This window comes from Dunckerocampus dactyliophorus, chromosome 20, assembly GCF_027744805.1.
Source record: "Dunckerocampus dactyliophorus isolate RoL2022-P2 chromosome 20, RoL_Ddac_1.1, whole genome shotgun sequence".
Classification (NCBI taxonomy): Eukaryota; Metazoa; Chordata; class Actinopteri; order Syngnathiformes; family Syngnathidae; genus Dunckerocampus; species Dunckerocampus dactyliophorus.
The window spans coordinates 18,334,525-18,347,568 of record NC_072838.1 but is presented as its reverse complement, the minus strand read 5'-3'; the positions used below and the strand labels follow the sequence as shown (position 1 = coordinate 18,347,568).

The window sequence follows — 13,044 nt, the reverse complement described above, 5'->3', positions numbered from 1 at the left end:
ATCCATCCACTAGCAACCCACGTAACCCGGGGCGACAGCTCCTTGGCGACGCACAGACTCTGCTTTATTTCCTTTGTGGGCTTCTACTTTTTTGTGCTTTCTTTCCTGTTTTGTTTCGTGTGTTGTCTACAAATGGTCACGTGGTTAAGGCCAACAGCGCCACCTGTTGCTTTCTACATGTCTTTTATTGTCAGCGTGGTGGACCCCTCTGAAATCTTTTTTTTTTTTTTTTAATGGTTGCTGTTGTTTTTTTTCCAGGGCCGTGGTTCCCAAAGTGGGGTACGCAGGGGAGTACGTGGATAAAAATTAAAACACTGAGATTTACCCTCTCCGTGTGCAGCTGAAAAATAAGACACAAGATGTTTTACAGTGTTCCCTCGCTCTATCGCGGCTCACCTTTCGCAGATTCGCTGTTTTTTTTTTTATTACAGCGTATGAACGCTGTTATAGGCAGAGCCTGGCCCTTTAAGAAGAATTGCATTGTGGGAAGTTGAATGTCTACCTCTTCCCTCTCTCGTCTGTCTGCGCCGCCCATTGTTTTCTGCGTCCTGATTGATTGATTGGCTGCAGGCCATTGTCAATCTCCTTAGTGCCACCCTGCCATGTCTCCTGCGTCATCGCTAGCTTGCATGCTTGCCAGCTTGTAAGTAAATCTTGGGTTCCTTCTGCAGCAATATGTTTCAAAAACACTACAGTACAGCAGAACGGCACCAGGGTGAAAAGGCACAGTCACAAGAGTGAAATACGCGTGCGTGGCTTAATAATTTCTTGTGTTGATCGTTCAAATTCAAACGACGGTATGAACTTTTTTGAGAGTGTTTAAACAAGAGAGAAATGTTAGAAAATGTTCATGCCTGTCTGAGGAAAGTGTATCAAGTGTATGGTGAGGGCTTTTACAGCCTTAAAACATATAGAACCATTGGAAAACACATCGTAACACATACTTCACCGATTCACTTATTGCGGGCTATTTTGGGAACCTATCCCTCGTGATAAATGAGGGAACACGGTAATACTTGTATAATGTCATAATATATTTAATCGTATATCAAAGATGTTTCATTGTGTGGTTTATGTTTTTGACTTCCAGTCAGATGTCTGCAGGGATTCGCGACTGTGAAAAGTTTGGGAACCACTGGGGTAGAAAACATTGAAAAATTGCAGTTTAAATGTGCAAAATAACACATTTTGAAATTATTATTTTTTTGATTACACATTATATTTGATGATATATCAGTATGTCAACAGGAGCCACCTGTTGCTGTGTCATGCTCATGACGACTTGCAAATGATTAAATGACGTTTAAAGCCATTTCAGCCATAACACCACTTCCTGATTATTACTGTGCCTTTTCCTGCAATGCCTTCTTTGGCATGTACGTGACAATCTGCAAAAACATTTATCAGGACAGTCCTTTTTTCTCAATTCACTATTGTTGCAATTGTGCTTTTTCCCTGAAATTACTTTCTTCAGGCTTCCGATTGGCTAAAAAGGCCTTACTTTTAGAGGCTACTGTGCCACCTGTTGTTTTGGCACAGCCCATGAATGGGTTTTTTGGACCCCAAGTGGGAAAAATGTGTTTAAATAAACCTTTATCCATGCAGACGTTGTCTGAAAAAGACTCATTTGCTTCCAACGTTCTTTTACAATTGCCACTGATGGAAAACGTGCACGCTTGGCTGCCTTAGTGAAGCGCAGGCGGGCTCTCGGCTCATTTCTGGCTGTCACTGGATGCGAGACGACAGCGCAGAAAAGCAGCAGAGGCAGCGGCGCTGACATCAGGAGACAAATGCGACAAATGCGTTGTGAGGTTTCTGGAACAGTGCTCGTATTGTTTGGGATGAGACAGTATGGGGGTGGCGGTGGTGGTGGGTGTTTAGGGATTGTCTACGGGGTTACAATCACTGCATTGCTTTCTGGGTAGTGGACAAACGTTGCGTATGTCCGGCAGCAGCAGAACAGCTGGAAACAGCTGGTCTTCTTGAGTTGATGTGGCGCATGTGTGCGTCTATGCGAAGTCATTAGCGGTGGTCCTTTCACTGCCACAAACCAGCAAGGCCACCCTAAGAGGGGGACACGACTGATAGACACAATATGAGGGGGTGGAGGTAGTGTATGAGGAGTGTTGAAAAAAGTATTGGGACACAAGGCCTTTAATTAGTTAAGGTTTGTACAACCAAGCGCATCAAACCCAAGCGTATGAGCTTTGACATATGGGCAAAACTATTGGGACAAAAGGCCTTTAATTGATTGTGGGTTGTGTCCCAAAACATTTGCCCACATAGTGTGCAACAAACTGCATCAAAGTACTGGGACAGAAGACCTTTAACTGTTTAAAGGTTATGTCCCAATATTTATGCCCACATTGTGTACATTAAACTGCATCAAAGCTCAGCAGTTTCGACACACGTGCAAAAGCATTGGGACAGAAGACCTTAAACTGTTGAAGAGTTGTGTCCCAACACTTATGCCCACATGGTGTACAACAACTCCAATCACGTAAGCAATGTAAAGCAGAAGTTGAACACTAGAAAGGAGTGGCTTTGCTTTATTTTATGGCTGCTAAGAATAGCCCCCGCAACAAGGCGGAATAGAAACTCAGTTAGTTGTTCTGACTCACGCATTTAATTCACCACTTTACAGCTGGGGTGTGTTTATTGCCACAAGGCCGCAAGATGGCGTGCGTATGCGCATGTGTGTAAGAGAATGGGAGGAATTCCCCTCTCCACTCAAAAGCCCAATTTAGCCTTCATTTATTGTGAGCCGTCCCGCCGACGGGGGAGACGTTTTCTCATTTACTGCAATGAAAAGGAACAATGAAGCCGAGGGCATGCCAACGATTGAAAAGCGGTGCGTAGATGGAGTTGCGATTCAAACCGAGGCGTAATTATTGTGAAATACGCCACTAAGCAGGGTTAAAAGGGCAGCGATAAACTGTCTCAAGCACAATTGAGTCCATTTGTTCAATTATTGCATGTGACAAACATGTGTCTGGGGTGACAGCAAAAATTTTAATTGTTTACATTTCATGAAATATATGTTCTAATTATTATTTTCTAATTTATATGAGTTTTAGCTTTTTTTAAGTTTTAAAACCAAAAAATAAAATGTGATTAAAATCAGGACTCCTTCTACAGCAATTGGCTTGTCGTTGGGGGTTATGACGTTGAACCGATTAAAATTAAAAAGAGCTCAGATAACCGTTAAAAAACACTCCAATGGGGCGAGATTACCCGTACTGTGCGGGTGAGCAAATCAAGCGTCACTCCCCCTGAGTTCACTTGTAAACAAACAGTCACTGTCCGAGAGGCATTTCGCTTGCTAGTTGTACCAAATGCTCTGTGATGAGGGGGGAAAAAAACAAAACATGGAGCACACAAAACACCACTCGAAACGCCAGCGCCACAGCATTTGAAAAGTGCAAAAGGTTTGCCAGAGACCTCCGTGCCGTCACACCGCCTGCTCGGAGCATGTGCGAATACAGTGCACCTTGCTGGGCCATGTTCCTGCATACCCGTTCATACCGCCAGTGGCACACGTACCACAGCTTGAGAACCAGTGTCCTAAAGGATGCCATCGTGGACACTTTATTTTGTAACTTAACTCTTTTCCACTCTTATTTTTTCATCACCATTTGTCTCCTGTCCATCCTTCTAACCTTAAGCCAACACCCTTTTTTTGTTCTTTTGTTTGCATCCCCGCCGCCGATATCGTAAATAGAAAGTGTATGGTATCGCTTCTCCTCCCACTTCTTCCCTTTCCCCAAGCCGCCTCATAATAGGAAATGCCGCCGTTATCTGGACGAGTATGAATATAAGCTGCAGACAAACAAAACGTGTACGCGTTCTCTGCAGACTTGAATGCAGCCAGAAAAAAGAAAAAAGAAAAATGTGGCTGACGCAGGATACACTCATCAGACCCTTCATTAGGCACACATGCACGTCTAATAAACAGACCGTGGTGTAAAAAGAAATATTATACAGATACATAATACAGATTTATGGAAGTAGCAAAAAACAAAACAGGCGCCTCCGCAGCTTGGAAGGAATCTCAGCAGACAGGAAGTAAGACGATTGGCCCCGTTTTAGGAGACATCCTGCTGAGTCGGCATTTCCCCTCCTACATGAAAAAGGGAAAGTCGTCAGTCTGAGATCTCCACGGCGGAGGACACTTCAGTCTTAATCAGACACAATCACTTCCTTGTTTTCCCATCTAAAAAGCACCATTTGCTTCCAGTTCTAAAGCGCTATTGTATTACCCCCTCCACCACGTAAACACGACGCCTTCTTTGAGGTTTTACAAGGGAAGCAAGACGCTTTTCACATTTTTTTTTTGAGAGAAATGAGAGCCAGGCAGATGGTATTATCTCTAACGAGATAGCAACTCCAATCTGGGAATGTTCTGAACTCTTGTTTCGATGTCAGCTGACCTCATGTTGTTCCTCCTGGTTGTGACTGAATCAACAGCGCCTCTGCTGGCTGCACACAAGCACTGCACTGCATTTTCTTTACCTCCAAGTGCATCCGTTCCACACAGACTACAGACTACATTCATAATGATTGATTGATCAATTGACTTTTGACAAACACGTGCACCAGCACAGCGTACGCGTAATGTGATCGCTCCTCACCAGTTACACATGATAACAGTCACAGACCTGCAGCATCCGTGCTCAAATAAAGACGTGTCACATAATTAACGCGATCGCTCCTCATCATTATACTGTACATGACGACATGAAGTCATTAGAAAGACTCCGAAATAAGCCACAAAGGCAAAACCTGTGGAAAGCTCACTTAAATAAAGACATGTCATATCATTCGTGTGATCACTCCTCGATGAGCGTCACATTTGATAAATGAAAACGGCAGAAAGACTCCAAAGTAATCAACGAATTCAGCGTCTGGGGCATCCATGCTTGCATGTGATCCCTCCCCGCTGGTTATGAATGACAACTGCCACCTTTTGTAAAAGGAATCAGAAGAAAGACAACCAAAATAATCCAGAAAGTCACAACCTGTGGGTCGCTTGGTGTAACAAAATCATGTCCCATCACGAATGCGATCGCTCCTCGCCAGTTACATGATGACCATCTCATTTTACAGAGAAATCAATACGAGGACGGTTAAAAGCAAATCGGCGGGGCGCTGGGTTGCATAGGCACATCTCATCTTCTCACGCCCCCTCAAGAGTACATTCTCTGAATAAGCAGCATAGCTGACAGTGGAGCCGCCATACGGAAAGTACCTGCGGAGAACATCTACCCAGCAGTTAGCGTTCCCAGCTCACCGCACACATTCCTGAGACGCCTGACCTTCATAAACATTCCATCATAGGCGCGAACACACTGGGTTGGAAATACTTTTTTTTTCCCTTGCGGTTCGGGCTAAAGGGTAAACAACCAGCGGTGACTGACAGCAGCGCTGAGTGCGTGCGGGATGCTGGAGGAGGGGTGGGGTGGGGGGGTTGAGACGAGGTGACAGTGTGCAGACATGGCTGAGTGTACAGAAAGCGTACAGTACAGTGTGTGGAGCGGTGCTGATGCAGCACTGACAATGCAGGGAGGAGCGCCCCGAGAGGGATGCTCAGCTCACACCCCGCTTGATGAAAACACCACGGGGTTGATTAGGCATCCACGACAGCTGATCCACTCGGAATTCCAACTAAATTGGAGGAAAATGTGCTCTAAAAGTTGGAAAAATCGGGCAGAACAAAGGGACTTTGGCATCAGCTCATATTGTCCGTTTCCCTCGTCTCCCGCCTCCAAACAGGCAGGAAGAGTTCACTCTGTGCATTGGTTTTAGCACCTTGGCACGTTTGTTCCACAGAACAACGGCATGAATGGAGTGAGCCCGTTTGTCAAACAGTCTCTGTCTCGGTGGGTGAAAGCGGCGCCGCTAGCATACACACAGATTGCACAAAAGTGTAACTTAGCAGAAATAAAATTGCTGAGTTGCCTTGTGGCAACTCAGCACCACTGGAGAGCAATTTTAAGCCACAAAAACAGTCACCAGGTGGCAGAAGTGCACGTGATAAGCGCTCTGCGGCGCTCATGATGACACAGGAAACACAGAAGGCGGGAAGGTGGAAGTTGGACAGGTTGGAGGAGTGTAGCGTGCAGGAAGTTACCACAGTAGGGAAATCTGAACGCGTGCACAAGCAACGCACATGCACGCACATAGTTCAGTTCCAAATGTGAAAACTGTTAGTAGTTCATGGTGTTATAGTTTAAATAAATTGTTATTTTGATGTAAAACAAGCCTTTTTTGTGTTGTTTATGTTTAGATATTTGGGCTGTCACAAAAGCAACTAATATTTGTGTCCAAGTGAAAGTTATGCTTGAAATGTATCTTTTCACAAAAAGCTGGTTTTCTGCCTTTTCTAGTTGGGAACTGATATTTTCCTGAAACTTACCGATGTTCTACTGCTGATTACTAAAGAACGCAAAAAGGGAGAAACAAACTAAATTTTTCCTGATGAAAGACGAGAATCTAATCTTTCTTTTGGTAGGTTCCATGTTTATAAAACCGTAGAACACAATATTTTGTGTGCCTTGAAAGATCAGTCCAAATGGTCTAAAATGGCCGCTACTGAAGGGGATGTCTTTTGAAAAATGGCTGGGATTGAATGAGTTAAGCATAAAGTGTATTATGCGAATGAATGCTAGAGGGGTCGTAGATTCTGTGAGCTGTTACAAGGAAATCCAACTTCCAGACCAGCCTGTGTAAGTATTTTAAGAGGGTAGAAAGGCCTGCAAGACACCAAAACTTAAGTTCTGCCTGCTAAACTTTAGTTCCAACTTGAGAAAAAAAACCCGGCAGAATCCCCCCAGTCGGAAAGCCTCCGGTGTGCCCCCCGTTTGAGAGACGCTGGTCTGAAGACATAAATCACGAGCTTCTAATTGGCGACGGTTGCTTGCAGGAAGCTCTCTCTCTCTTTCAGCTACACACATTTCCCGCCGATGAGGGACTTGATTTGATTTCCCACGAGATCGTCCCCGAAGCAATCTCGGCTAATCGCATCTGCCGTGTTTACTCGGTGTGAACGCACCCGCGTGTTCAGAAATGTGTAATGGAAATTTCCGTGAATTCCAGTTGGAAGAAGTGGACCTTACAGGATAGGAGGGCCATCCATTGTCCATAACACTCAGGTTGCCAGTGGATCGTGTAACAAATAACATGGACGCTTTTTTTTAAACATAGCATGTTCTGGGATGATAATGGGTCACGGGTTTGAACGTCACAAGAGACGCCTCTCTCTCTCTCTCTCTCTCTCTATGTGTGGAAAATCTGTCCTGTGCTGTCAGAGAGAATTCTTGCGTTCTGCCATATGCTTTGTGCAACTTTTTCATCTCATCTTGTGCAAGATTAAACCCAAAAACCCAATACTTTGATGTTTAACCACAGCTCATCGTGGCAAAACAGTAATATCGCAATTTCAGGGTGGAGAATGCACGTGCATCGGAGAATCAGCCTCCTGAAAGTGCCGTCACATCATGCACAGACTACAGTCATTTGCAGCTAAAAAAAATACAACAACAAAATAAAAAAGGTGCAGTAAATTTACAAGAATAAAGTCAAAAAATTAAAGACAAAAAAAATTATTATGATGAGAATAACATTGTGATACTATGAGGAAAAAGTTACATTGTTAAAAGAATAAAGTACAAGTATTACGGGAATGAAGTGATAATTACCAGAAGAACATATCTAAGAAGAAAGTTAAAATAGTTGGAAAATTAAGAAAACAACAACATCATCACAGCTGCCATTTTCTGAGAATAAAGTCAAAATATTAAGAGAAAAAAGTCTCTTTCTAACATGTAAATTTTTTTTTAAAAAAACAAACATCAACATCAATAGCAAAAATGGGGAAAAAAAGCAAAGGTGCCCCTTTCAGAAGACTGACCCATAAATCAATGCGTTGCATGTTTGCAGCCTTTTAATTGTTGTGCATGTCCCTTATGGGCAGAGTTAGCTGTGTTGTTTTGGCTTGAAAGTACACGTGTGTGTTCTAAAGGCATGAGGCAGCAGAAGCGTAGCGACTGTACATCAGGACTGTGATGTGATGTGTTCCTCCAGGTGTTTCCCAGGATTCAACCAATCATTTATCGGATGACTCGGTAATGTTTAACATTTGAGGTCATCTCAGTTTTCACTTCCTGGTTTCTTTGTTTTTTGGGTGCTCTGCTTTCTGGATCTCCAAAAGGCAAGTTGGTCTTTCCACCGGGCGGTACAAATCAATTCTCAGAAGGTCACCGACACGGGCCGGCTCCGGCGGTGACCCCGGCAGACGGACTGAAGATCAATATCCTCTTTTTATTATTAGAGCTGCCCTCCCCGTCTTTTTATCTTCCTCATCAGTCATCCTCTACCTCTAACAGCGCTACTTCCCCCGATGATTAAACTACCACTTATCATTTCTCCAAATGAATCCTGCTCACCGTTTTATCAGCAGTAGCTTTACAGGGCAGAAGACTGTTCGGTTGGGAACGATAAACCTCATCTGCCTGGCGTTTCCAGGACGGCCATAGATCAGCTATGGAAACCGGGGTTGGGAATCGCAGACTACTCGTAGTAACAATACAGGGGATAATGCGGGATAATCAATATATCGGACGTAAAACATTTGTGTAAGACTACATACACCTCAGTCCGACATCCAGCTCAAGATGAAGATCACACCACATAGCCAATAACAACCACTCCAACACGCGTTTTCTTCGTAGTCATTACTCTATTTACGTTCTAATAAGTCAAAATGGCTATAAAGTGTGTGTAATCCAAAATATGGATATTTGGTTCCTGTGTAGTGCTGGAGAAAGCGACACAACACATCACCATAGTGATGTTCCCTGCGCCGTTTTAACAAAGAAAATAACAGTTACAGCACTACATGCTTGCATCGTCGACAAAAGCAAGTTGTAAACATCCGTCTTGGTATCCCATTTCCATTTTTGCTCAGAAACAGTGGGCATTAATAAATACATAAATTAATCAAACAATAAATGAAAATGTAATGCTAATGAATGATCATTTTGCCAGCCTCGATACATTGCCGTGCGTGTCTGTTTTCCTCGTTTCTCGCCTGTTGTCAGGCATACAGTCCCTTTGTCTTGGTGGGCGGAGACAAAGTTTGTCTTCTTCTTCTGCAGTTCAGCCACTGTAACCAACAATTTCCCTTGTGGACCAATAAAGTCTGTCTAAGTCGCTAGGTATTTTTCCTGCATGAGGCCGTTTGCTTGTCTAAAGCTTAGGTGGCTGTTAAGCGTGTGTGTAAGTGTTTATCTTTGGCTCAAAAACAGATGCTGACAAGGCGAGATGATTCGTCAAGGGATTATCCTGGTCCGTGGCACCTTGGAGTGCGTAGCAGACGGCTCGTGTGTGTTTCTTTGTGTGTCCTCGCAAGATGAAGTTAAAAAGCTCTTCACCGATAACCAACCCATGACGCTTATGGTGAATGTTCCTCGCACCTCCAAACAGGCATTGGTTGAAGCACCTTGGCGTGTTTTGTTCCATAGAACAACTGCATGAACAGAGTGAGTCAGTCATACAGTCTCTGTGGGTGTAGGCGGGGCCGCGGGCATACACACAGAGTGCAAAGGAGTGTAACAATGAAATTAGAAGATTGCATGTATGCTGTCATATATTTTGTCTATTTTTTCATTGTACTATTCTTCAAATTAATGTTAAAATCTTGTCTTGTTCTCGCAGACTTGATCTGGTGTCTCGTCTCGTGTCACCCCTACTTATTACACATCTAAATCATTTAGAGAAAAGTGAACATTTCAAATATTCACTTTTGACGCTTGATTACACGTCTGTGTACACGTCAGGTCAGGGCTCTTCAACCGGCGTGACATCACCGTGCTTTTGCAGTAGGTCATTAAAAACAGAGGAGAGCTGTTGTCATCAAGAGGATCTTTGACTAGCTTTTTTTCCCTCTTCAAAACAGCAGAACATTCCTGCAATAGAGGATCTTTGACTAGTATAAACATCGCCTTTGTTTGAATTTCTGACTATATTAGACATGTGATGAGGCCAAAATGTCAATGTATGGCAGAGCCTTTCATTGTCAGGATATAGAAAATAACAATAATAGTCAAGGGAGACGTCCAGCCCCCTCTGGCCCTTCTTTAGGTTTTCAGACGCATACGCTGCAGAACTTCAAGACCAAACTCATGCACATTCTTGGCCCTTTGGCGCGCCACCGGCTCCTTCTTAACATGCAACAGCTGCAATCTATCCATCTCCGGATTCCCTCTGGCTGCTGTTCCGCAACATTCCCTGCCACACCAGCAATGCAATGCAATGCAACTTCCTCAAGTGTGTTTTATCGTGCATGATTACAGCATCCGTGTTAGCCTGTTAGCACAAGGAAGCTCAGTGGGAACTCAAGCTAAACAAAGTGCAAATTGTGTCGACTTTTGTGAGGCGGCCGGGCTGCTGCAGGGAAATGTGCTGCCAAGACCACACACACCAAGGGAGGGGTCGCGGGGGCTGTGTTGGTCTCTTCATGTGTATTTGCTTAAAATTAAAAAGAGGCCATTATCTATACATTTGCATGGTAAAGTGTGCACATTTATATGTTTTCAGACAGCCTGTGCGGTTGTTATTGCTGTCTAAGAGCTCAGTGTATATTGCTCTTCCACATCTAAGCACTTGAATGCAGCAAACGGCACAATGTGGTGCACCTGAAAGCAGCAATCTGGCGCACAGCTGCGCGCCTGAAGCCAGCACATAGCAAATCTGGTGTACGCCTAAGCACTTGAACGCAGCACACGTCACAATCTGGTGGTCAACTGAGCACCTGAACGCAGCACGAGGCGCAATCTGGAACAGCAACACATCTGGACGGGTTGCTCAGTTAAATTGTTTAGCGTAAACACCGGAGAAAAGACATGTTACTCAGTAAACTCCACTTCCGGGGTGGTCAAAGCGCAAACCTGGAGTCTGCTAGCTGTGTCATTTCGTCATTTGTGAGATGATAGATAGCTCCTTGCATTCATAATCAGCAAACGGGCAACAAGTCACCACCGGGGATTCCTCGCTGCGCTTTTCTAATAATAAAATAACATTTCCTAATAACACGGGCTCACATTTGGAGCTAAATCCACACCGCAGCACAACTTGTACACCCAAGAATATACAAAATAAAGCAGCGGCTCCTACCTTACGGGGGTGGTCCGTTATGGCCGCTTGTGTGTTCAATTTGCACTTTGTCCTCCGTGTCGTGTGGCTGTGTTACGGCGTAACGTTGTACAACAGCAACCGGGGATGCGGTCCTTGGCTTCAACCTGCGCACATTTCTCCACTGGAAGAGAGAGTCGCCCGCCGCCGATGCAGACGACCGAGCTCCAGCCGGGAGCAGCGACTCTGGCCAAAGAGGGCGGGGCTTAGCGCCGCATGGCACTGTGGGCCATGTAGTTCCTGTGTGTGGATTCGCATTAATAAGCGGATAAACGGACGAAGCAAAACAGAGGATGCGTAATTCCATATTTTATTCAGCAATGAATAAACAAACAGATTTTATAGTGAAATCAATACAAAATATTGCTAGATGCTAAGAAATGCCATCCATTCATTTTCTATGCCGCTTACCCTCATTAGGGTTGCGGGGGCATACTGGAGCCTATCCCAGCTGACTTCGAACTAATTCAGGATAAATGAAACCAGACAATGTGGTTGTCACTAGCATGCGCCTGCCTTCACATACCAATAAGCTTGTCTGTTCAACTAGCTCATATTGGGCCACGACTCGAGTTCCTTACTCGGTCCCTTCCATGATTTTACTCCACATATTGACACCCTGAATGAATGAATGCTGAATGCAGTTGGATTTGTAGCCTCTCCAGCACCATTCTCAGGTTGCTGTTTACTTGTGTACACATATTAATACACATGTACACATACTACATTGTATTTGCTTGAGTTTCTTACTCAAAATTGCATAATGATGTTTTAAATAACATTTTCCTCCTGAAATCGAATTTTTCCTCTGTTGTTGCTACAATTTAATGGCTATTTTGCAATTATTTTTGCTTCTCTTTGGTAGCTACATGTGTGGGGCCACAAATATTCTGATAGTGTCATTGGAAAACTGAGTATTTTTACCTTTGCCGAGGCAGAAGTTCTGCACAGAATGTCATAAGAGTGTGCCATAGTACCTTAGGTTATGGCTGGTGGGTGTGCAGTATGTTCGGCCTTACATGCATTTTCATGATAAATCTTTTTTAAATAATAATAAAAGCTGTAGCCACAGATACTGCTACAAGTACACGTTTCATAGGTAAATTCTTGTGACAAGTGTATTGAAAACAATAGTAGAGGCCATGCATTGCATGTTTTTGCTGGTTATTTTAGAGACAAACACTAACAAGACATAGCACAGCTCTGTTTTTGGAGCAAATTAAACACAAAGGCACCATAAAAAGATTACGGTACAAGGGTGTTTCCCCATTTAGAGCAACTGTTATCTATCTAACTTGCACCCACAAGAGGAAGTTTATTTATACTCTATGTTGATGTAAAACCGAGGCTTCACTTTTGTATGGACATATTTGTCCGCTGCACATTACAGCCTCAATCACAAGTTAAATAGTGTAAACAACTATGAAAGTACTTTCAGTCAGAGTCCTTTCTGGGTGAAATGCTGCGTGGAAACAATGGCTGTCCATTCTTTGAGGGTCATGCACCCCCTTGAGCATTCATTGTTTGCCTCTTAATACAGTACAAACGACTCAAATAATCATCCTCTGTGTGTGTGTCGGAAATGCTTCAGTCTCTCAGTCTGCCAAATGTGTCTAAATTTAGCCGCTAGTGGCTGTCCACCGTCCAACTGTCACAGGAAAGAGACCCGAGGCATGTTGGAACGTACTGAGACGGCTGACGACAACACATTTGTTAATCGCACGCCCTAAAAAAATGACAAAAGGAAAGAAAAAACATAATAACTCTGTGGCTAGAAACACCCTCCACTCAAAAGTGGAGGAAGTGAAGTGACTTGTGTCAATGACGGTCATCAAATTGTACTCAACAGCAGAG

The 13,044-nt window shown here is 43.9% G+C and overlaps 1 protein-coding gene across 3 annotated transcripts in view; it reads right to left on the bottom strand.

Moving 5' to 3' along the window:
* Nucleotides 1-11,383, bottom strand: part of pag1 (phosphoprotein membrane anchor with glycosphingolipid microdomains 1) — a 33,147-nt gene extending 21,764 nt beyond the window's left edge. For all 3 annotated transcript variants that reach the window (XM_054763934.1, XM_054763933.1, XM_054763935.1), the window contains exon 1: nt 11,173-11,383. The gene's annotated coding sequence lies outside the window, so the exon portion shown is untranslated. The remainder of the gene's footprint in view (nt 1-11,172) is intronic.
* Nucleotides 11,384-13,044: the final 1,661 nt, after the last annotated feature.